This window comes from Podarcis erhardii (genome assembly GCF_964252035.2).
Source record: "Podarcis erhardii genome assembly, chromosome: 4".
Lineage (NCBI taxonomy): Eukaryota > Metazoa > Chordata > Lepidosauria > Squamata > Lacertidae > Podarcis > Podarcis erhardii.
The window spans coordinates 104,681,214-104,706,860 of NC_138508.1; the positions used below are offsets into that span (position 1 = coordinate 104,681,214).

At 45.3% G+C, this 25,647-nt stretch overlaps 1 long non-coding RNA gene across 3 annotated transcripts in view; it reads left to right on the top strand.

Moving 5' to 3' along the window:
• The window catches only part of LOC309339963, a 63,672-nt gene that overhangs the window by 33,466 nt on the left and 4,559 nt on the right, over positions 1 to 25,647 (top strand). The window contains exons 1-3 of one of the 3 annotated variants that reach the window (XR_014155706.1): positions 12,987 to 13,170; positions 13,395 to 13,441; positions 15,513 to 15,778. This is a non-coding gene — a long non-coding RNA (uncharacterized lncRNA). Of the gene's footprint in view, positions 1 to 12,986; positions 13,171 to 13,394; positions 13,442 to 15,512; positions 15,779 to 25,647 lie in introns of those variants that run through there. The other 2 variants (XR_014155705.1, XR_014155704.1) reach the window with 2 other exon arrangements.

Below are 25,647 nucleotides of genomic sequence, written 5' to 3' on the forward strand. Positions count from 1 at the left end.
AGGAAGTCCTGCAGAGGCTGAGAGAGCACAGGCTTTATGCCAAGCTGGAGAAGTGCCAGTTCGACGTGACGGAGGTGGATTTCCTGGGCTACAAGCTGTCCGACAAGGGACTCGCCATGGACAGCGCCAAGGTCCGCTCGGTGCTGGACTGGAAGAGCCCGCGCAATCGGAAGGAGGTCCAGAAGTTTGTCGGCTTTGCCAACTTTTATCGCAAGTTTATCAAGGGTTTCGCTATGCAGACGGCGGCCATCACCGACACCCTCAGCTCCAAGAAGAAGAAGTTCATCTGGACGGAGCAGGCAGAGCAGTCCTTTCAAAAGCTCAAGCGTCTCTTCGCGTCCGAAGAACAACTACTACATGTGAACCCCAGCAAACCCATGAGGGTTGAGACGGACGCCTCAGACAGAGCCGTGGGGGCGGTCCTGTTGCAGCGAGACCACCAAGGGGACTGGAGGCCGTGCGCTTTCTACTCCAGGAAGCTCAGCAAGTCGGAGCAGAACTACACCATCTGGGACAGAGAGTTGCTGGCTGTTCATGCAGCATTCAAGGCGTGGCGGCACTTCCTCATCGGAGCCAAACACACAGTGCAGGTCCGCACGGACCATAAGAACTTGGAGTACTGGCGCACGGCGAGGTTCCTAAACCAGAGACACATCCGCTGGGCGGAGTTCTTTGCAGATTTCGACTTCAGGATAGAATACATCCCAGGAGACAGCAACATCATGGCGGATGCGCTGTCCAGGAAGCTGCAGTATCTCGAGGCAGAGGCACCGGCGGCAGCCAAGCACATTTTCGCACCGGAAGCGTGGGCATGCGCCTCAGCCACGGTGGACCTGGACGCAGTACGTCACGCGCTGCAGACAGACTCCTTTGCACGATCCAAGATGGAGGAGGTGCGAAGCGGCAAGGCGAAGGACGACGAGTTTCAGATACGCGACGGACTGCTCATCCGCAAAGGGGCCCTCTACGTGCCGGGAGACGACCTCCGCGCGAAGGTACTGCAGCAGTTACACGACGCACCCAGCGCTGGGCACTTCGGCAAAGAGAAGACGGTGGAACTAGTAGCCAGAGACTTTTGGTGGCCCAAGATGAGGGGGGAAGTCGCGGATTACGTCACGAGGTGCGACACATGCCAAAGGGCCAAACCGGTGCACAAGCCGCCGGCGGGATTGCTGGAACCGCTACAGACACCCCTCGAGCCGTGGGAGAAAGTGGCCCTGGACTTTGTCACAGATCTGCCCAGCTCGCGAGGCAAGACAGCGGTACTCGTGGTAGTAGACTTGTTCACCAAGATGGCCCACTTCATTCCTTGCGCAAAGGTGGCCACAGCGGAACAGACAGCCAAGATGTTCATAGACCACGTGTTCAAGGTGCACGGCCTACCACGGTCTATCCTGTCCGACCGGGGGCGCCAGTTCATCTCGAGTTTCTGGCAGAAGCTGATGGGCATCCTGAACGTCAAGGTCAACCTATCGTCGGCGAGACACCCGCAGACCAACGGACAAGCGGAGAGGGTCAACGCCATCATGCAGCAGTACCTGAGATGCTACGTGAACCAGCAGCCCTCGACCTGGGTGGACTATCTGCCGCTGGCCGAGTTTGCCTACAACAACACGAAACACGTGTCCACGGGGGTGACACCGTTTTTCGCCAACAATGGGCGGCATCCCAGGACCTTCCCGGGTTTAGAGAAAGTGGGGGAGGGGGAACCGCAGGGAGCTGAGAACTTGGCAGCGGAGTTACAGGAGGTCCACGAACAGCTCCGAAGGCAGTTGGAGCTAGCTAAACACGCTTACAAAATGCAGGGAGACCGACACAGGAGAGTTGGGGAGGACATCCGGGTGGGGGACTGGGTCTGGTTAGCAGCCCAGGCAGTGCCGGCCAGATCGTTAGCTAAAAAGAAGCTCGGACACAAGCAGCTAGGCCCTTACCAAGTTGAGGCACAGATCAACCCAGTGGCCTTCCGGCTGACACTCCCGGAGGGATCCAAAATGCATCCGGTCTTTCATAGATCGGTGCTCACGCCCTACAAGGCACCTCACAGGTTCCAGGCACCAGGGACTGCCCCCAGCCCGCTCAGAGACGCACCCACACGGGGGGGCCGCCGAGGGCGGACCCGATCAACGAGGCCACAGAGATTTTAGACTCGAGATGGGGGGAGGAAGGGATTGAATATCTCCTCGCCAGGGAAGACACCCCAGCCAGCGCCAACAGGTGGGTACCGGACTATGCAGTGGAGGAGCAATGGCTCAAGGACGAATTCCATGCACTTTTCCCGCACAGACCCATGCCGGCAGATTATTTCGATGAATATCTTTTCACACCCACACTCTCCACCAGCACGTTCCAGGGTTTCTCTTCAGCTGAAGAGGCGTCACCGGAGACCAGCTCCCCAGAGGGGTCCCTCTCAGGGTTTGGCACAGGAGGATCTTATTGGTGGGAGGATCAGCCTGAGGTGGGCTGGCGCAGAGATCTGCTGAGAGGACCATGGCACGCAGTGTCACCCCAAGCGACAGGGGAAGAGGGGGTCACGGGCGAGTTGGGGGTAGATCCAGGTTTCGAGCACACCTCCCAAGAGATGGAAGCAGAGGAGATCGCCGTTGACGAGACCATGGAGGACTTCCCGGACTTATCCGGCTGGCGGCACGCCACGGGGGAAGAACTGTACCCCGCACTCACCCCCACGACATTGGAGCACCCAGAACCCACTCCGGGAGAAGGGGAGGGGGGAAGGGGGGGCTTCGAGGGGGGGATGGATGTCAGGGGATCAGGAGCAGAGGCACAGGGAAGATGGGAAATGGAGAGCGAGGGCGAGGAATCAGAGGGCAGTGTAGGAGGAGACAGTGGTCCGAGGGAGTCCATAAGCCTCTCCAGCGAATCGGAAGATTCACAGAAGGGAGCGCCAGTGGCCAGGGGTAGGGGGGTCCCAAGGGGAACGCCCCAGGAGCAAGGGGGAAGCAGGGACTCCCAGAGTAGTAGTTGGAGATCAGGACCAGCTTCCCCACCAGAGCAGAGTGGGGGGGAAGGGTCCCAGGCATCGGGACCAGTACTTCCCCCACCAGGGAGAGAAGACGAGGCAGAGCTGACCATGCCTTCCTCGGAGAGTCGTACAACGGAGGGGAGGTCAGATCCGGCCAGTGTCACGGAAGAGGGAAGCAGTGATAGAAGCAGTGTAACGGTTAGGAGAAAGGTCACTGGGTTGGCGCGAGAAGCAAGTTCAAATGTACAGGAGCGCGGGACAGCAGAGAGTGAGGATTGGGAACCGGGTCCTAAAGCACACCGGAGGCAAGGGGAGGAGCTAAGCGACTCAGCGTCGGAAGAGTCCAGGAAGGGCAATGCCCCAGAGGGCAGGAGGACCCAGAGGAGGAGAGAGCAGCGCAGAAGGTGGAGCAGGGCTAGGATCTTAAACTGGTGCGGAAGGGGAAGTGATTCAGATAGGACTTCGCCGATCTAGAGTCTAGACGTAGGGTTGCACGCTCTGGCTTTAAAATGGAAACTATACTTCAATAAAGACTTTTGTACATAGTATCAGCCTGGCTTTGGTCCTCTGTGAGCTGGGACCTAGAGGCAGCCCTGACACATATTGTCAGGAAAGCAGTGTTTAATGTCTGGACAAAATACAAAGACTTATTGGAAAACAAAACTCCAAGGTGGCTTTCACCTCTGGAAGCTAAGGCCAGAAAAAGACCCAATATGGAGGCCAAATGGCCAAAATATTGGGAAATATTAGAAAAAGATGGAGACAATTGGAAATTGCAGAGTTTGGAGAAAATGAAGGATAAAGTGCGAGACTGGTTACACTACGCTCAGATTAAAGAAGTCTTTAAAAATGACAAAAAGTTAGGGTTCCAGGTGGAGAAATCGAAGTTGGAAACAGAACTGTTAGAACCTAAGACTAAGGTACTTTCAAGAATGTATAACTTGCTGTTAAAATGGAACGCACAAGATGAAATGGTTAAATCGGCTATGATAAAGTGGGCACAGGACATTGGGTATAACATTATGTTTGAGGACTGGGAAAGGTTGTGGACCATTGGGTTGAACTTCACTGCATGTAATGCTCTGAAGGAAAATGTAATGAAAATGATATATAGATGGTACATGACCCCAGTTAAACTTGCCAAGATATACCATTTATCTGATAATAAATGTTGGAAATATAAAGAAAATGAAGGAACATTCTTTCACCTCTGGTGGACTTGCCCTAGGGTGAAGGCCTTTTGGGAAATGATATATAATGAGCTGAAAAAGGTATTTAAGTATACCTTCACCAAGAAACCAGAGGCCTTCCTTCTGGGTATTGTCGGCCAGAAGGTGTTAAAGAAGGATCAAACATTTTTTATGTATGCAACAACGGCAGCAAGGATACTCATCGCTAAGAATTGGAAAACTCAAGATCTACCCACACTGGAAGAGTGGCAGATGCAACTGATGGACTACATGGAACTGGCCGAGATGACTGGCAGAATCCGAGACCTGGGAGAGGAGAGGGTTGAAGAAGACTGGAAGAAATTTAAGATTTATCTAAAAAAACATTGCAATTTGGTTGAATGTTAAGAAAGGATGCTAGATTATAAATAATTGTGCACCACTAAACTAGATGGAATTAAGATGACAAGTAAGTTGAGGAAAAATTATAAACCTATTGAAGAATTAATAGACTATATTTAAATGAATGGGACACAAGATTTTAAACAAGATGATAAATTGCGGGCAAGAATTGACAATGATGCAAGTGGGAGCGGGAGATGTGAGGGAGTCCAAAGAAGTTAAGAAAGTATGTTATGATATATGTTACACTGTTCTTTATTTTTGCATTTATGTTTAAAAATCTTAATAAAATATATATTTTAAAAAAAGGAAAAAAACAAAACCTATTTGTAGTGCCAGTCACTAAAAGATACTCTATTTTTTTTTTACATAGGAATATAATAGCTGAGACTAAATTCTCATTCCTAATCATGTTTACCTGGGAGTAAGCCCCATGGATTTAACTCTGAGTCAACATGCTTCATTGACCATCACCTTCTGACTCCCTACAAATCAACAACCCCATAATTTGTTTAAAATGAAAGGAAATCTAAGGAGATCCTTCTTTCCTTGAGTAAAATGGTAAGGAACCACTATTTCTTGCAGGGCTGAGTGGGAGACAGACAACATCTTTCTCCAGACAGTTGAAGTTGACATTATAGAACACAGGTTTCCAGTTTTCATAGTGTTTCAAATATTTATAACAACTGTTTGACAGTCGAACGAATGACAAGACTGCTTACAGCATTGCAAATGTTGCTTCTGTGTTGTACCTGAATGCCTTGGATATTAGCTTAAGATAGCAAAGCTAGGAAGTTTGTGCTGTCACTAGGGATGGGGGAATAAATCAAATCACTTTGCATGTAGAGGTGAACTTACCTAATACACAATCTGCAAAACAATGAGCACTTGAATACAGCGATCTTTCAGAATTTGCAGTTCTTCAGATTTTGCAGTGCAATTATCCAGTCAGGCTATGTGCACAAAGATGCATTTAGCAGGGTAAAGTGTGTATGAAAATGCATTTATTAGTTAAAATAAGATACAAAAATGCATTATATTAGACAAAACCACATACAAATATGTATATTATGAGGAATTTATATTGGAATGTTGATGAATTATCAAGAAGACTTTTTCGAATAAAAATCTCAAGCTGATGTTGAAATGTGGAGAATTGAATTAGTGGCATAGTGGGGGGGGCACAGGGGTAGTAGCCCTGGGTGCAAAATTGTTTGGGGAGCAAAATTTCAATACCCGGTGCTGCCTCAATACAGCTGTGCGCCTCTGTCACTGGGCTCCATTGAAAACAGATTCTCCATGTGAATGAGAAAGTGACCTCTCCAGACAATGAAGAGAATCTTCTTTCCTTAACTCCACAGCTGCAATCCCCTGGGTGATGTGGATGCTGTTAGGCAGTTGAATGTGCATGTGTATTCAGTCCACTTCCCTCCCTCCTACCCACTCCCCACAAACGGCCCAAGGCACTGGCAACCCATGCTATGCCACTGAATTGAATTTAAGATTAGAAAAATGAAAATCAGAGCTGAAATTGACTGATTTACCCATCTCTTGCTATCACTCACTGGGGTTGTGAATTGTCACTGTACACACAGGTCCCGCTTACTGAACACAATGCAGTCCCAGGAAATTGTTCGCACAATGAGCTGACCATTGCCATTATTTCTATGGGAACATTTATAATCCATTGTCTCGTCCTCCCTCCCTTTTTTTGCATGGTTTCTTCTTAAAATGGCTGCTGCCTACTAGCAAAAGAGAGACAAAGGAAAAATTGATTTGCCAATCTCTCCTGCTCCGTGATTTGTCTAATCTGCCTGAAAATGGCTACCACCAATCAACAAAGCGCAAACAAAAAAGAAAGTAAAGAAGTGGGTAAACTCTGGCTGTTTGGATATCTGAATCAGCCTTGCATGTAGTGAGTTCAGATAAGTGAATTTTTGGATAACAAGTGGGTGGATAGCAGGACCTGTGTGAACTTAGTTTAGTATAATTTGCCTGGCCACTCTGGGTACAATAAAGGAATGTTGAGGATAGAGTGGAATTACAGTAGGTTGGGTGACCTCTGACTGCCCACTTGTGGCCACTTGGCTTGTACAAACAGTGTGTGCCCACTGTCCATGGGCAGAGGTCCTGCTTCAGCTAGAAATATCACAGGCTGTACCTCTTGCATTTCATAGCTATGTGTTGTAATATTTCATAATATCTTATTAAAGAAGATTCCTTCTTTCTGCATTCAGCTGCTATCTCTCCCAAGGAATGTTATGGAATGATTTACTTGTTTCATTTACTCAAAGATTTTTGCTCTTTCCTCTTAACTGGTTGCTCAGTAGGCTAATATTGTAGCCCTTTATTCTTTGCCCTGCCCTCTCCGTCATAGGCCTGCATGATTCAACCTCAGCCCTATACACAGAGTTGCAGATGAGCTAATCTGAGTAAAATCAATGGCATTGGTAAACATGCAGCACAACTTGACTTTCCCTTCTTCAATGAAGTAATATTGGGTGTGCTAAATTCAGGATGGTGTAATCATTTCGATAATATGATTACATAGTTGCTAAATAATTTTCTATGACCCATACCTAGCAATAACCGGGTTTCTAAAACTGTATGCATAAAAGCATTTTCTGAAGACAAATCCAAGCTACCTGGAACAAAGGGGAACACATGGGTTTGGCTTGGCTGAGAGGTATGACAGATGTGGTTTCCACAAGTGTGACCCAGCAGAGGGGAAGACTTTGCTTTCTTTGGAAATGCTGAGAATGGTGTGAAGATCAGCTTTCTGTCTGCATTATGCAGGATGTGTATTGAATTTTTGAGTAACAGTAGCCCCACTTAGAGCTAAACTATTCCTTTAACATTGTAAAGAGGATAGGGTTGCCTTCACAAAACCCGTTCTAAATGGTGCATTTCTAAATTGCAAGCACATTAATTGAATGGATTATCTTGAAAATTTCTACCTCAGCACCACACCTTTTCCTGTGATTAGTGTTTCTGGTCTTTTCACCCTATGTAATTGCAGCCAGGAACACCAGGTTAGGCAGCTGCATGGAGCTGTCATCATGCTGAATACACATTGCCATCTGTGCTATGCCTAAAAATTGTCTTGGTGAGAGCTTAGGCTGACCAGCTTTATGCCAATATTGGTAGACTTGCATTTGGCTAATGACATTTGAGCTTTACTCCTCTGCCTGCTATGAAGGCCTGTGGATCAGAGACAGACCATTGCCAAGGTGGCAACATCAGGGACATTGAGACTTTGGAAGCGGGAGAAACCTGTCAAAAGATGAGCTAAAATTTGTGAATTTGTCAACTGGTGCAGGGCTCTTTTGGAAGCAACACTGGCAGATTTATGGTTTCAGGTGGAAACAATTTAAAGAAGGTCATTTTGAGTGAGTTTTGCTTGGAGGTTTTGTGATTGATTTGGACCAGAAATTCAAAGTGAAGTTGGAACAAGGAAACACACATAGATCAGAATGATTGGAAGACTGAGATAAGCTCTTGTAAACCTAAATCACAATTGATTTATCCCATATATATATATATATACACACACACACACACACATGCACGCAAGAACATTCAATTGATTTATAATGGCTAAATTCCCAGAAACACTCAGTGTAGAAATTTTATTCTTACCTTACAACAAGGTTTCATGATCATTATTGGCAGGGCTGTGTGTATCTTGCAGGTCCCACAGGGAAGATGAGAAAGCACAAATATTGTGGTTGGGTGCAGAATTCAGCTTTGTAAAGACAGCTGACTTTTAAATTTAAAGTGAGCATTTACCTCTTACGGTTACGAAGGTATGTTTGAAAATGAGTGGGTCTACCTCTATCGTCAGTGTCATTTGGACTATTGCTAGGATGTTTAGAAAGGCTTATACTCCAGAAGGTTTACAATAGTGATATTTTGGCACATACAATAGAAGTAAAGTGTTCCATTTTTGGGATTGCAACTCTCCTTACACGGGGTCACCCAGTGGAATTCACTGATGGTGGAACAAGATGAATCATGGGAGAACCTGGCCATGAAGACCACTAAGTGATCTTGTGTCAGCCTAACCTCACAGGGTTGTTGTGTCAAGAACATGGCGAAAGGGAGACCCAGTGAATACCACCTTAAGCTCCTTGGACGAAAGGTGAGATGGATATAAATGTAATACTTTTTAAACATTATTTCTCCATATCTCTCCAGCCCGCCTCCCCCTCTTTTGAACTGGAAGAGACTTATGTGTGTCCAGGTTTACAATCAATCACCAATCAATCAGTCATCATCATCATCATCATCATAATCTGGGACACAGTCGGGAAATCAATGCCTGCAAACATTTGTCCATAGCAAGGCCGATTTGTGGTTGTCTGCTGGGACAGGCTTGCCTGGGTGGGGTCTGCAGGGAGGGGGCCCTCCATGCTCCCAGACTTCATATATCTGCACTATCCCACTTTTGGTAACAGAATTTCAAATTTGCCAAAGTGTTTTCTAGTCTTTAATCCCCACCACAACCCAGCAACACACTGTAATTTTAGCAAAGCAACAAATGCACTAGCACCTTGAAGACTTAATGAATATATTATGGCATGAGCTTTATTAGAGTAGAGCACATGTTCATCTTTCTTGGTTATCTGTGAAATTTTAATGAACAATACATTTGCTAGGCTTTAGGTCGGCACTGGACTTTTGGGCTCAGCTGTACAGCTGCAGGGACGCGGGTGGTGCTGTGGGTAAAACCTCAGCGCCTAGGACTTGCCAATCGCATGGTCGGCGGTTCGAATCCCCGCGGCGGGGTGCGCTCCCGCTGCTCGGTCCCAGCGCCTGCCAACCTAGCAGTTCGAAAGCACCCCCGGGTGCAAGTAGATAAATAGGGACCGCTTACTAGCGGGAAGGTAAACAGCGTTTCCGTGTGCTGCTCTGGCGAGCCAGAGCAGCTTCGTCATGCTGGCCACGTGACCCGGAAGTGTCTGCGGACAGCACTGGCTTCCGGCCTCTAGAGTGAGATGAGCGCACAACCCTAGAGTCTGTCAAGACTGGCCCGTACAGGCAGGGGTACCTTTACCTTTACCTATACAGCTGCAAATAAAACATTTTAAGTGTGTTTAAAGTGCAATAGACAATGTGACACTTGATGGCGATGGTGAGCCATATGAAAAATTCAATGTATTTTTATAAACACTTTTTTAAAAAAAGCATTTTCAGAACAGTTTTTATAGGTGTGTAGATTCCACCATTGTTTCGGTTTTTTGCTGAAGCCATGGCTAGTTGGCTGCCCCTTTGAAAGTACTGAGCACCATACAATGAGGCTGTGACAGAAATGAGGGGTTTTAAATAAGGTGCCAAGATCCCTAGTGGGCAGGGATTTTATTTAAGTGTGAAGACAAGAGTCTTGGTCATTGGCTTCAGAGAAGGAAAACGTGTAGGCAATATCCTATCAATTCAAAGCATGCTGCTGCCTAGGGTGCTGGAACTATTATACCAAGAAATCATTCCTATCCACCACAGAATATGAGCAGGGCAGGCATGGTGAAAAACTGCTTTTATTTAGCAAGATGATTCTACAACAGTAACTTAAGCTGAAATATAAACTTCTGAAGACAGCATGGGCAACAGGAGAACCATGAATGGCTGTGGGAGCCATGAAGCCATGGCAGAGGCTTGTAGTGCCGCTGGTGCCTCGCTGACCTCGGTGACGCGGCATGTCCGTGCTTTGCAGTGTATTGAGTGTATTGACCTTATATGGAGTTGTGTTCCCGCTGGGCAGTAATACCATATATGGTAATGAGTGTTGTATAGCCATGATCGGGTGATGTGACGTGGGACATTGGCAGATGGCCACGTAGGCTGTTAGAGAGAGGAGAGGATAATAAAAATACTGGAGAGGAGGAACGCTCGAGTGAGCTGCCCTCCACCCTGAAGATACTCGCTGTATCTTCTGTATTTTCTATTTTTTGCTTCTTTTTCTTTTTCTTTTTTTTCTTATTCTTGTAACTTTTTTGAAACTTTAATAAATATTTTTTTTTTAAAAAAAAAGATACTCGCTGTCTCTGTGTTTTTTCTATGCTGCGCACCACTGTTGACGGCTGGTTTCCGTCAAATGGAACCTTGAGCAATTTGGGGGAGATGCCATTCATGATTCTATTTCTTCCCCTTGGTGTCTCCAGAGCAGCCCTGTAGGGCAGGTTGTACTGAGAGACAATATTTCTGTTGCCTGCAGATTTCAGAGCTTTTAGATGCCCCTCCACTGACAAATCAGCTTTAAATGACCCAAGCAGCTTGCATAATTTAGATTACTAGATTTGACCCATTCTCTTCACATTTCCCTCTTCCAAAAAGAAAAAAAAATGCCCAGAATTTATGAATGATTCCAACTGACTGATTGATTTTACTTACATGCCATGTTCCCACAATGAGGTGTGCCCAAAGCAGCTCACATCAAACATGCAAAACCTCAAAACTGGAAATACAGATATACAAAATACAGAACATTTCAGTAACCTCAGAATAACAAAAACCAACAATTTAGGAAACACTGGATAAATTCAGTATTAACGCCCCCCCCCCAAATCTAGGCTGATGGGTTTACTAAAGTTTCAAAGCCAACACCCTAACATTAGACCCCTTTCCTAATTTATTCCAAATCCCAGTTAAGAGACATGAGAAGGAGGGGATGCCAATAAGGCCCCCTGAATTCCTAGGGGTTGCTAACCGTGTATTCTTCTGCCTGGAGATGGGTGGGAGGGACCACCTGACAATAGCAATAGTTTTGGCATGGAGTGAAAAATCAATAATTAAGATTTTAAAAAAAAGTTTGGCTAAGCATTGCTAAGTTCTGATTGACAGGAAATGTCACCAGGAGTCCTTCTATGAGTTCAAATGGAAAGATAATGAATTGGGGGGGGGGCAGGACAGGTTTGGCTTCAAGGTTGTTCTGATTTGTGGGGGCAGCTTTCAGGAGTTGCTTGTAATTCCAGCTGGTAGGGCAGTGCCATGGCTCCCCTGGAGAGCGAACCTCCGCTGGGCTTAGGGAAGCATTTTATGCTGCTTTACGTGCTTTGCATTCTGTACCTGGAATAGTTAACGGTTCATGTAAATGTCATAATATTTGCTATGGTTAACATGTTTAGTATAAGAAAACCCAGAGGGCCATTTTGTTTTGCTTTGACGTATTTTAGCAGGATCTTCTTTGGATATATTTTTCGTGAGTGACCTGCTGTATGTCGTCTTCCTGGAACTGGCAATACAGATGTACTGGGCCTCCCACACAGTGCCTGATGTTTTATTGTTATTGCATTTCATAAAAATTGTCAATAAAAAAGAAGGAAATAACTTTTAAAAAGGAAATTACATTCATGAAGCAATTTGGGTGGGGAAAATAAATACACTGATATTTTGTTTAATTGTGGCCATAAAAACGTGTTTCTGGTGTGTTACTATAAATCTGAAAATAAATTAAGTGATATCCCCCCCCCCCCGTTGTTGTTGGGGAAATAAGGGGATTTTCCAAGGTGTGAAAAAACCCTGTGTGTGTGTGTGTGTGTGTTGGGGGGGGGGATTTACTTTTTTTCTGTTTGGGATAATGATAATAATTTATGCTCCAATGCTCATATGCTAGAGATTGTGTGCACATTATATGTTTAAAGCACAATATTTCCCTCAAAGAGTTCTGGGCACTGTAGTTGGTTAAGGGTTTCTGGGAATCATTGACACTCGGTGAGGGGAGGGTGAACTGCAGTGCCCAGAATTCCTTGAGGTAAATAATGTGTTTTGAAGGTGCTTTCAGGGCTACAGTGTTATGCAAGTCTTTCCACACCATTTCATGTATGATGTCTATGCCAAACATTTCCAAATAAAATTTAGAGTTAATGCTGGCATAGGTTTCCTCATCCCCAGCTCACTAGCACAGCAGCAAAAGTGCCAGGAGCTTGTGGCAGACAGAGAGCTCAGTTGGCAGAGCATGAGACTCTTCACCTCAGGGTGAAATATTCCTGCATTGCAGGGGGCTGGACTAGATGACCCACACGGCCCCCTCCAACTCAACACTTCTATGATTCTATGTATGTGGTGGTGGTGGTGGTGGTGGTGGAAACTGCTCTTTTTGCTGCTGTGAGAAGGGAAACTGGCAACTGGTTCCAGCAAGTGTCTTCCTTTAAACACATGATGTGAAGATAGCTTCTCGGCATATTACTGCTTTGTGCAGAACCATTACGGGTTGCGGTAAGTAGTGTTGCTTTCGTTGTATTACAGTATATCAATTCTGTAGCAGGTTTTGCTTGTCGAGTGGCTTAAGACTGAAGATTTGGGGCTGAAGCAACACATTTCATAGAAATGTGGCAAAATGGCAAAGGGAGGGAGCGGTTTTGAAAGGGAACCCAGTGAGAGGAGGTGGTCCTTATAACAATTCTATTCCATTTGCATCCCACCTATTTCTCGTGAGGAGCTCAAGGTGATGTACACAGATCTTCCCCCTCCTTAGTGGGTAGTGACTGGCCCAAGGTCACCAAGTGAGCTTCATAGCTGCGTGGGGATTTGAACCCTGGTCTCTGAGGTCCTAGTCCACTATACCATGCTGGCTTTGTGAGTGCAGAGAAACAGTGTGACAACAGGGGCCCCTTCTGAACAAAGGTGAGACATCTTAGGTGCTAAGCATTTGGCAAGAGAAGAACTGTGAATTATAATTTTATATTGCTCTGTACATTGAACACTGCTTTTCTTTTATATACTGTAAAAAATAAATACAACATAAAAAACCCAAATAGTGATGCTGACACAAAACCCCACACATAGACTATATAAAAGAATATTGTGAAAATAATACTTTATTGCAACCTCTTCCTTTTTGTTCCTAGATTTTCTAGCAAGAAAGCAGCTGGTCTTTAAGGGGGCAAAAGCATTGGTAAGTTTGAACATTCTGGGACAGAATGGCCATTAATTAATTCTGATGTATTTTTAGTTATGTTCCATTAAATATGTACAGTGATGTGTCTCTAGTATTGGTGAGATGGAAAAAGGGGGCATAATTAATAGAGGAAAGAATGCACCCTTATGAATAGTGGCTGTGTTAAGTCATCTTTGATGACATGGAATTTCTAATTTGAGCCCTCAGAGACATATTTTAGACTGACTACCCTCAAGCTTGGGAAGTGAGCCTCCCTGACTGGAAAAAAAACTACAGAGGAGCCTTGTTTAGTGTCTCAGCAGGTAGCCGTACATTAAGTGTAATTCTAAATGACAAGAGAAAACAAAGGCCAGGTTGTGTTATTAGAGGCACACTGCCGCTTCCTGACAGATGTGTGCGGCAAGGGAGAGACGAGACGAGAGTCCACGCTTCAGATCCTATCAAGCTTTAAATATTTTTGCTTTAAACATGTCAGCTTACGTTCTCTCGCCTTTTTCAAATGCATGATAATGGTGTAAGCAATCTCCTCTGCAAAGGGGAAGATGCAGCCAATCTCAGCACATAAGAGCAACCCTCTCTAATCCTTTGTGTAGGCTGCATGCATTTCAGCCTTGTCTTTGGGGCTTGTGTAAGGATTTCTCTCCTCCTGCTCCCAGCAATGAAAAGGTCTGTGTAGTCTTTTGAAAGCCACTGCAATAGCACAATACCTGATTACTTAATTTTGAGCAAGGAAGTTTACCATATTTCAGTATTTTGCATATATGATCTGTGATGAGCACTGACTGTTGACCACCAGGGAGATCTCTTTGGAGCACAATTTTCTCAGTCCTGTAATGATGTTCTGACAGTGAGGTAGTGCTATTGGTAGCTGCGCTGTTGATAGTTTATCAAATAGATTGCTTTGTGCTGATTGTGTCGGACTCATCTAGGCTGCTTAGCTCTGCCTCTGTGACTATAAGCAGAGTAAGCTGGGGGTGGGGTGGGGACTGGATCCAGCCTCTCCCAAACCCCACGGTCCATTTTAACTCAATTTCCTTGCAACACTTGGTGTGGTTTCAAAATTCATGGGGCAAAGACACAGAGCTTTGCAGATACAACCAGTCAGCTGTTCAGCAGTGTCTGAAAATACTGCTTCCTTTGCCTGGGCCTCTGCTACTATTGTCCCAAGTTCAGATATACCCCTCACATTTCCCTTTTAGTTCAAGTCTGTGCCAAACTGCTACACACACTCTATCTAGGCTTTTGAGGTAGTCTGGGACTCACCTGGCTGAGAGGGGGAAAGGTGCCTTTGGGAAGGATCAGCTGCCTGTGGGAGAAGTTCCTCACACAGCCAATCTTCCAAAATGCAACTGTCTCTAAAAGAGGCTACTTTCCCTGGCTGCACATGCCTGAACCCAGGAGGGAACAGGCACACACAGCCAATCTGAGCCCTTTGCAAGTCACCCACATTTCAGAAGTTGAAGGGACTGCTTAAAATTGACAAGCTGGAATGTGTGCAGAGGAGGGTGAGCAAGATGATCAAGAAAACAAGCCTTATGAGGTTGATGGAACTGGGTAAGTTTAGCCTGGATAAGAGGAGGCTGAGAGGAAATATGAGAGCCATCTTCAAATATCTCAAGGGCTGTCACATGGAAGAGGGAACCAGCTTGTTTTCTCCTGCTCCAGAGGGTAGGGCCTGAATCAATGGCTTCAACTTACAAGAAAGGAGATTCTGACTAAACATCAGGAATAACTTTTCGCCAGCAAGAGCTGTTTGTCCGTGGAACAGACTCCCATGAGAGGTGGTGGACTCTCCTTCCTTGGAAGTTTCTAAGCAGAGGTTAGATGGTCATCTGTCATGGATGATTTAGTGGAGATTCCTTCATTGTAGAGGGTTGGATTATATGACCCTTGGGGATCCCTTAATTCTGTGATTTTGTGAAAGAGGAATGCTGGGAGAGAGAATGGAAACTTGGCAGGCCAAAATTGGTTTATGGGCTGGAGGTTTGCCACCCCTGATCTGCAGAGAGCCCTGGCATCCGAGCAATGCTCCTTGACCCACAAATGAAAGGCTTATTTCTTTCCCTAGGTTTCTCCATGCATTGCTTCCATGTTTACCTTCAAAGATGGGACTACACTTGAGGGTTGACGTACTCTACTCAAATTCCCCATCCCCCCAGCAAACAGTGCTATTTTTCTAGAAAAAGAGGTGCTGGAACTCACCATGAACACCACCCTCGTTCTCTTAGAATGGCAATGGCGTCCACCTGAGAGGTTCCTGTGAATTCCCTCTGAAAAAAGCCTTGGGTATTAATACACTATTATTATGCAAGGTGGTGTAAGCCACAGCACACTTCCCTGCAATATGGGTATAATATGGATTTGTGACAAATCATTTGTCTGCAATAGCATTAAAAAAAAAAAAAAACTTTACAAGCTCAGGAAAAATAATAAGCCATGTTTGAGTATGAAGTAAGACCCAAGTTAAAAAGATTGTGAACTCCAATTTTTTTCTTGCAGTCTTTTGTTTTTGAGTTGATAAAGCACTCTCCAATCAGAGCTAGACTAAAATCTTGGATAACTGAATTGTTTTCTATTGGATGGCAATCACTTCTCCAGCAGGAAGGATAGAGAGAAAGGCTTAAAAATAAAGCAAAAAGTTCTTTCTACGTACAATGGGTGTTTTCCTCTAGACTTCTTTTTGTCCATTTGGCTATATAGGCTATTCTTCAATGTCAATCATTGTTCAGAGTTCTTTCATTGACTTAATACTGAGACAGGAACAGGCTAATTTCTAAGAAAGAAAGAAAGAAAGAAAGAAAGAAAGAAAGAAAGAAAGAAAGAAAGAAAGAAAATACAGCCTGTATATTTTGCCTTGTTTCTCAGGTTCTACAAGGCAAAGGATCAGGTTACTGTTTATTTTTAAAGCCGGGAATCCACGGAATATGGTTGGGGGGGGGGAGCAAATGCCACCTTAACCCCCATGACCAGGCTGCTGTCTATTCAGGGCACCTCCATCAGCAACTGTGATTTTGTGTCAGGAGCAGAAAATGCATTTTCACAGCTTCCCTGCCTCAAGTACTACTTATTATGCTTTGTCACATGCACTATTAAAAGCATGTATTTGTAGTAGCCTTAGTGCACATCTCAGCAGGAAAAAATACAATAGAACATATTGTTTTGTGGACAAGCATCACACCTTATGGTACAATAGTATATATTGTGGACTGTGTTCTTAGTTCCTTAAAATTTATGTTCCTGCTACACAAAAGATTGGGAATACCGTATTGAGAAATGTTTGCATATCAACAACATGTTAAACTTGATTTGGTGTGGCATGAATGCACTGCAGCAAGACTTAGTCTTGCACACTCTCCCCCTCCTTCTGCTGGGCTGTGAGGAGGAGTCTGGAAGGGGTTGCTTCCGCTTTTGGATCACCAAGGCTTGTTGTGTTGTCTGTAGTAACAAACTGTAAAGGTAAAGGGACCCCTGACCGTTAGGTCCAGTCGCGGACAACTCTGGGGTTGTGGCACTCATTTTGCTTTATTGGCCGAGGGAGTTGGCGTACAGCTTCCGGGTCATGTGGCCAGTATGACTAAGCCACTTCTGGCAAACCAGAGCAGCACACGGAAACACCGTTTACCTTCCTGCCAGAGCGGTACCTATTTATCTGCTTGCACTTTGACGTGCTTTCGAATGCTAGGTGGGCAGGAGCAGGGACCGAGCAACAGGAGCTCACCCAGTCATGGGGATTCGAACCGCCGACCTTCTGATCGGCAAGCCCTAGGCACTGTGGTTTAGACCACAGCGCCACCCGCGTCCCAGTAACAAACTGTAGTTAACATTAATTATGGTTAGTTTCAAATAGTTTCAAGCTGTCATTCCTGAAGTTGCCTGGTTTAAGCTAACCTTTGTTAATGTTAACCACAGTTCTGGGTCTACATGACATTGCTTCTGAATTCCTTGCACCTGCACAGGAGGAGGACTGAGATGTTGTTAGACTGCAATTCACATCATCCCTGCTTGGGGTTGATGTAAGAGGAATCTTTGTGGATTTCTTTCCATTCACACATTCAACCCCCATCATAGCCCAACATCATGCTATGAATGCTTTACACTTTAGTTCTCTACAATTTGTAAAACACATGCACATTATACATAAATAGATAAATAAATAAATAAATTATACCCCGCCCATCTGGCTGGGTTTCCCCAGCCACTCTGGGTGGCTCCCAACAAATTAAAAATACAATAAAGCATCAAAAATTAAAAACTTTCCCAAACCTTGCCTTGCCCTGAAGGGTTGCCTTCAGATGTCTTCTAAAAGTCAGATAGTTGTTTATTTCCTTGACATCTGAAGGGAGGGTGTTCCACAGGGCGGGCGCCAATACCAAGAAGGCCATCTGCCTGGTTCCCTGTAACCTCAATTATCGCAGTGAGGGAACTGCCAGAAGGCCCTTGGCGCTGGACCTTAGCGTCCGGGCAGAACGATGGGGGTGGAGATGCTCCTTCAGGTCTACTGGGCCGAGGCCGTCTAGGGTAAGGTTACCAGATTTTTTCCAATGAATCTGGGGACACTTTTCAACTTCAATGGATTTTGTATGGGGACTGATTTGTAAATCCGGGGACTGTCCCTGGGAAACGGGGACGTCTTGTAACCTTAGTCTAGGGCTTTAAAGGTCAGCACCAAGACTTTGAATTGTGCTCGGAAACGTATTGGGAGCCAATGTAGGTCTTTCAGGACTGGTGTTATATGGTCTCGGCGGCCACTTCCAGTCACCAGTCTAGCTGCTGCATTCTGTATTAGCTGTAGTTTCTGGGTCACCTTCAAATGCAGCCCCATGTAGAGCGCATTGCAGTAGTCCAAGTGGGAGATAACTAGAGCATGCACCACTCTGGTGAGACAGTCTGCAGGCAGGTAGGGTCTCAGCCTGTGTACCAGAAGGAGCTGGTAGACAGCTGCCCTGGACACATAATTGAACTGCACCTCCATGGACAGCTATGAGTCCAAAATGACTCCCAGGCTCCACACCTGCTCCTTCAGGGGCACGGTTACCCCATTCAGGACCAGGGAGTCCTCCCAAAACAGTACTTCTGTCTTGTCAGGTTTCTACCTCAGTCCGTTAGCCGCCATCTGTCTTCCAACTGCCTCCACACACACACACAGGACCTTCACTGGTTCTGATTAAAAAGAGAGGTAGAGCTGGGTATCATCCACATACTGATGAACACCCAGCCCATACCTCCTGATGATCTCTCCCTGCAGCTTCATATAGATGTTAAAAAGCATGGGGGAGAAGACAGAACCCTGAGGCACCCACAAGTGAGAGCCCAGGGGTCTGAACATTCATCCCCCAACACAGCTTTCTGAACACGGCCCAGGAGGAAGGAGCGGAACCACTGTTTAACAGTGCTCCCAGCTCCCAACCCCTCTATACGGTCTAGAAGGATGTTAGGGTCGATGGTATCAAAGGCCACTGAGAGATCCAGCAGAACTAGGAAACAGCTCTCACCTTTGTCCCTAGCCTGCCGGAGATCATCAACCAGCGCAACCAAGGCAGTTTCAGTGCCATGGTGAGGCCTGAATCCTGACTGGAAGGGATCCAAATGCTCTGCATCCTCCTGGTGTGCCTGGAGTTGTTCAGCAACCACTCGCTCAATCACCTTGCCCAAGAATGGAAGATTTGAGACAGGGTAATAGTTGGCCATATTGGCTGGATCTATAGATGTTTTTTAAAGAAGCGGTTTAATGACCACCACTTTCAGCAGGTCTGGGAAGGTTCCTCACATAACGAAGCGCATTCACCACGTGTCACGGTCCGGTCTACGGGTGATCGAAGTCTCGGCTGAGGACATCAGGACTGGGGGCGAGATGGCAGGGTGGAAGTAGGAAAGAGTCCAGAAGCCAGGGGTCCAATGGTCAGGAAGCAAGAAGCCCAAAGCAGGAAACGTGTTTCTGTGGCAAAGAGCCGAAGGGAAATGCTGACCTCATATCCCTTCTAGCTTTAGCCACCAGGTGCAGTGAGTTACCAGTCGGCCTCACCTGTGCGGCCATGCCTTGCCTCTCCAGAACATCCTTAGGAAGGCCCCAGTCCTGCAAAGCCCTACTGGTCACAGGGCCCGGCTCCTGCACGCACTCCTGACACCACCCTGCAAAGCCCATCGCCCAGCCTTTCCTGGCTCGTTTTTATGAGCCAGGATGGGCAAAGATCAAAGAGACAGGTGGTTGGTTTCACTCATCCAAGCAGCCTGCCCACATTGGAGTTGATACCATGCAACTCGACTAGACAGGACTCTAGCACTCTCCCTCTCTGGCCCTGCTCCCAGGGTGGAGTCTACTTTTTCCGAATCTGAGCAACTTTATCTGCAAAAAGACTTTGCAAAACCATTGCAGGAGATCTTGGGGTCCGTACCAGGCCCTGATGGCAAAGGTGGTTCCATTAAATTATGAACTACCTGAAAGAGTCTCCCCCTGATGTTTTCTGCAGCTGCAACAGAGGCGATGAAGAAGGTCCTCTTTGCCATCACCATCACCACTTGGTAGGCTTGACATTGAGCTCTAACCTGTGTCTGGTCAGATTCAGAGTGAGTTTTCCACCACTGGCGCTCTAACCATCTCAGCGATTGTTTCATTGCCGTCAGCTCCCGGGAAAACCATGGGGCTGTCTGGGCTTCATGCAATCGGAGAGGGTGCTTCAGAGCCAGACAGTAGATAGCTCTGGTTAAATCCACATTCCAGCAGGCCACCAGGGAATCAGCTGAAAGGCCACCAACATGGGATAAAACATCCCCTACCACTCTCTGGAAATCATTTGGATCCATTAAGTGGTGGGGGTGGACCATCCAAATCAGTTCCACCTCCCTGCAGAGGGTTCTTTTGCACCCAGAAGAAGTCAGAACAGAGGTGGAATGGGGTTGAATGGAAGGGGGGCAGGCCTTGCTTATATGTGCTCTGCCGACGAGCGCGGGGGCTGGGAATGGAACTCCCACGCAAAATGGTTCCTACCTTTGCATACATTGCTTAGCAAAGAATGTTAGTTACCTATTCACTAATGTACAATTGCTGCTGTCCCAACTGGTGCCTCATTGCTTTTCTTTTTCTGGTGTTGATTGTTGACTTCTGTAAGTTGTTGTTAGAAGCAGCCTATATATGTATTTCGGCAAGGACATTTTGTTATATGTATTCAATGCCTCATTGAGGATGATGATGATGATGAATAAAGTAGGCAACCGTTGTTGCATGGCGCGGCTGTGGTGGGTTTAAGGAGGCTGCCATCTTTCCAGGTGTGGCCTGGGGAGGGGATAGCTGGCACTGCCCACCTCTGACAGTGTCAGACTCTCAGGTAAGGGTGAGCAGTGCCCACTCACCCAATCAGAGACTGGCCTATTTAAGGAGGTGACCAGGTGTTGGCCGCCCTCTGGGCCAATAATTTAAAGCTCCACTCCATCATAGTTGTAACTTGAAGCTAGATGTGGAAACAGCACTTTCTGACTGAAATAAGTATAAAATTACAGTGGCAAGAGGGAAGGAAGAAAATGATGTGTGGGGGGTGGGGGGGGAGTGAGTAGTGTTTTTCCAATGTACAAGTGTCTCTACTAAATACTTCTGTTCCCAGTGAGTGACAGTAAGATGCATACAATTGAACATTGAAAAGCTACCCTTCTCCCCCAAATTCTGTTACTAAGGAGACTTGAAATACGGGCAGAAAACTACTTGAAATAATGAAAACACCACTTGATTGTCATTTGTTAGAAATATTATTTTCATCAAGGAAATAGACTTCAAGGGTGCTCATGTCTCAGACACTCAGACGAGGACAAACCTCGGTGAAAGCACGACCCTCACTTAATGCCAGATCATAAAGCAGCTTTGCAAATAGGAGTCAGCATTGGGGCCCCAAAAGGAGGCATCTAAATACCAATTCAAATGTGAAGGCTAAAGCCAGCCTTTCCCTAATATTCTGCTTTATTAGAATAAGGGCCTTGAGGGGTTGGTGTCAACACATTTTCATAAAACTGCACATGACAAAATTCCAGAGAGCAGCCTGTCATTCATATCTCATCTTCTCTCCACAAACGTGTCTTGACTATTAGTATGACAATCTCAGCACATCTTTTCATGCTACTTTCTTAGGCATATGTTAAAACATCTCCCCCAAAATTGTGAAAGTGACCAATGTATTTTGTAATCCTGTATATCTTACAGATAGGGAGCAAGTAGTGATTAAACAACGTTTCCTCTCTTGTCAGCTAACTACAACTCCTTCAGCTAAGGAGGGAAGAGAAATTGGATTCAAATGTAAATACACCCTCAATTTCTCATTGTTCCAATCTTAAATACTGTTCTTCACATTTTGCAGCAATTTGTTTTAATATTTTGTTTTAGTATTTGAGTGATAATTTCTCCTACCAAACACATTTTATATGCAGCTTTGACTAATGTACACATATCTGCAAGTGGTTCTCTCTAATATAATACATTTTTTGCACAATGTTTCCAGTAGCATATTTATTTTTATGCATACTTTACCCTTGTACATGCATTTTGGTAAACATTGTGGTTGGAAAACTATACCACAAAATTCAGATAAGTGCAGATTTTGAAGGATAGCTGTGTTCTGGCCTTTGAGATCCAAAATTGACAAATTCTTCTATCTCTCCCCTTAGCCACAGTGAGTTAAACCTGTGTTGTAACAGCTAATGAATGTTTCAGATATGATTCAGCAAATATATTGGGTGAACATCTTGAAACACTGAATTTATATTGATGGGGGCTGCTAATAGATCACTACAAATGTCAAGTGCTGGCGTGTTAAAAAGATCAGAACTCCCAGGATTCAAAAAATGTAATTAGAATTTGGCATTGGTTTAAGTCAACTGATGACCTGCCCTATCGTTTAAATTTGTTTCTGCTGTTGTTCTAAAACGTTGTATGTTCTTGCATGCAATTATCAAGCAGTTTACTTGCATAAAAAGCCTGACTAAAAATGATTGCTCCGTTTAATTTCACAGATTGAAACATTCAGTTTTAGTCAGTTCCATGGAGCTCCAGGGCATCTATGGCATCATCCCAACTTGTCCTTTGAAAAAAAAATGCAACCTAGGCTGATTTTAAAAATTATGACTAGCCCAAAGTTTCCCAATTTGCAACCATGGCTTGCAGGATCATGGAATAATCCAAACTATTTGGATGCTGAAATGAGTTACAGTTCGCCTCAGCTCAGGACCGAATGGCAGGGATTCACCTTGTGCGAGGCTGAGGGTTCTCTGAATCATTCAAGTAGTGGTTTAGTGTTATGTTTGAATTATAGGCCTTTTCATTTTTCTATCTGTGTGTGGCTTCTGGGGCCACACAATCTCTACCCCAAGGTTACGGTAATTCAGGTTTATTCATGTAGTAGCAAACCATAAACTCACCAGTCTGTAGCAGACAGATGATGGGCTGGGTGAAAACCTCTGTAATTCTTGGAAAGTATTCTGAGTTTTTGTTGTTGTTTAGTCGTTTAGTCGTGTCCGACTCTTCGTGACCCCATGGACCAGAGCACGCCAGGCACTTCTGTCTTCCACTGCCTCCCACAGTTTGGTCAAACTCATGTTGGTAGCTTCGAGAGCACTGTCCAACCATCTCATCCTCTGTCGTCCCCTTCTCCTTGTGCCCTCAATCTGTCCCAACATCAGGGTTTCCAGAGAGTCTTCTCTTCTCATGAGGTGGCCAAAGTATTGGAGCCCCAGCTTCACGATCTGTTCTTCCAGTGAGCACTCAGGGCTGGTTTCCTTCAGAATGGAGAGGTTTGATCTTCTTGCAGTCCATGGGACTCTTAAGAGTCTCCTCCAGCACCATAATTCAAAAGCATCAATTCTTTGGCGATCAACTTTCTTTATGGTCCAGCTCTCACTTCCATACATCACTACTGGGAAAACCATAGCTTTAACGATACGGACCTTTGTCAGCAAGGTGATATCTCTGTTTTTAAGATGCTGTCTAGGTTTATCATTGCTTTTCTCCCAAGAAGCAGGCGTCTTTTACTTTCGTGACTGCTGTCACCATCTGCAGTGATCATGGAGCCCAAGAAAGTAAAATCTCTCACTGCCTCCATTTCTTCCCCTTCTATTTGCCAGGAGGTGATGGGCCTAGTGGCCATGATCTTTGTTTTTTTGATGTTGAGCTTCAGACCATATTTTGCGCTATCCTCTTTCACCCTCATTACATGGTTCTTTAATTCCTCCTCACTTTCTGCCTTCAAGGCTGTGTCATCTGCATATCTGAGGTTGTTGATGTTTCTTCCAGCAATCTTAATTCCAGTTTGGGGTTCATCCAGCCCAGCCTTTCGCATGATGAATTCTGCATATAAGTTAAATAAGCAGGGAGACAATATAAAGCCTTGTCATACTCCTTTCCCAATTTTGAACCAATCAGTTGTTCCATATCCAGTTCTAACTGTAGCTTCTTGTCCCACGTAGAGATTTCTCAGGAGACAGATGAGGTGATCAGGCACTCCCATTTCTTTAAGAACTTGCCATAGTTTGCTGTGGTCGACACAGTCAAAGGCTTTTGCATAGTCAATGAAGCAGAAGTAGATGTTTTTCTGGAACTCTCTAGCTTTCTCCATAATCCAGCGCATGTTTGCAATTTGGTCTCTGGTTCCTCTGCCCCTTCGAAATCCAGCTTGCACTGCTGGGAGTTCTTGGTCCACATACTGCTTAAGCCTGTCTTATAGAATTTTAAGCATAACCTTGCTAGCATGTGAAATGAGGGCAATTGTGCGGTAGTTGGAGCATTCTTTGGCACTGCCCTTCTTTGGGATCTTCTCCAATCTTCTGGCCACTGCTGAGTTTTCCAAATTTGCTGGCATTTTGAGTGTAGCACCTTAACAGCATCATCTATTAAAACTTTAAATAGTTCAGCTGGAATATCATCACTTCCACTGGCCTTGTTATTAGCAGTGCTTTCTAAGGCCCATTTGACTTCACTCTCCAGGATGTCTGGCTCAAGGTCAGCAACCACACTACCTGGGGTGTACGAGCCACCCATATCTTTCTGGTATAATTCCTCTGTGTATTCTTGCCACCTCTTCTTGATGTCTTCTGCTTCTGTTAGGTCCTTACCCCTTTGGTCCTTTATTATGGTAATCTTTGTACGAAAAGTTCCTTTTATATCTCCAATTTTCTTGAACAGATCTCTGGTTTTCCCCATTCTATTGTTTCCCTCTATTTCTTTGCATTGCTCGTTTAAGAAGGCCTTCTTGTCTCTCCTTGTTATTTGCCCTGCTTCGTTTTGAACTCCAAGGCCAAACTTGCCAGTTGTTCCTTTTATCTTGACTCCCTACTTTAGCATTCCAATCCCCTATAATGAAAAGAACATCCTTCTTTGGTGTCACTTCTATAAGGTGTTGTAAGTCTTCATAGAATTGGTCAATTTCAGTTTCTTCAGCACCAGTAGTTGGTGCATAAACTTGGATTGCTGTGATGTTAAAAGGTCTCCCTTGGATTCGTATTGAGATCATTCTATCATTTTTGAGATTGCATCCCAGTACAGCTTTCGCCACTCTTTTGTTGACTATGAGGGCCACTCCATTTCTTTTACGAGATTCTTGCCCAAAGTAGTAGATATGATGGTCATCCGAACTGAATTCGCCCATTCCCGTCCATTTTAGTTCACTGATGCCCAGGATGTCAATATTTATTCTTGCCATCTCATTTTTGACCACATCCAGCTTACCAAGGTTCATGGTTCTTACATTCCAGGTTCCTATGCAATATTTTTCTTTACAGCATTGGATTTTCCTTTCGCTTCCAGGCATATCCACAACTGAGCGACCTTTTGGTTTTGGCCCAGCCCCTCCATCAGCTCTGAATCTACTTGTACTTGTCCTCTGCTCTTCCTCAGTAGCATGTTGGATGCCTTCTGACCTGAGGGGCTCATCTTCCAGCGTCATAACTTTTATATGCCTGTTGTCATTGTCCATGGAGTTTTCTTGGTAGGGATACTGGAGTGGCTTCCCAGTTCCTGCTCCAGGTGGATCACATTTGGTCAAAACTCTCCATTATGGCCTGTCCATCTTGGGTGGCCCTGCACGACATAGCGCATAGCTTCTCTGAGTTATTCAAGCCCCTTCGCCACGGGAAGGCAGTGATCCATGAAGGGGATTCTGAGTATTCACAACCTATTTATTAATATTTTAGAGCCAATAATGCTTAGCTGAAAGCAATTATGTTGGCCCAAA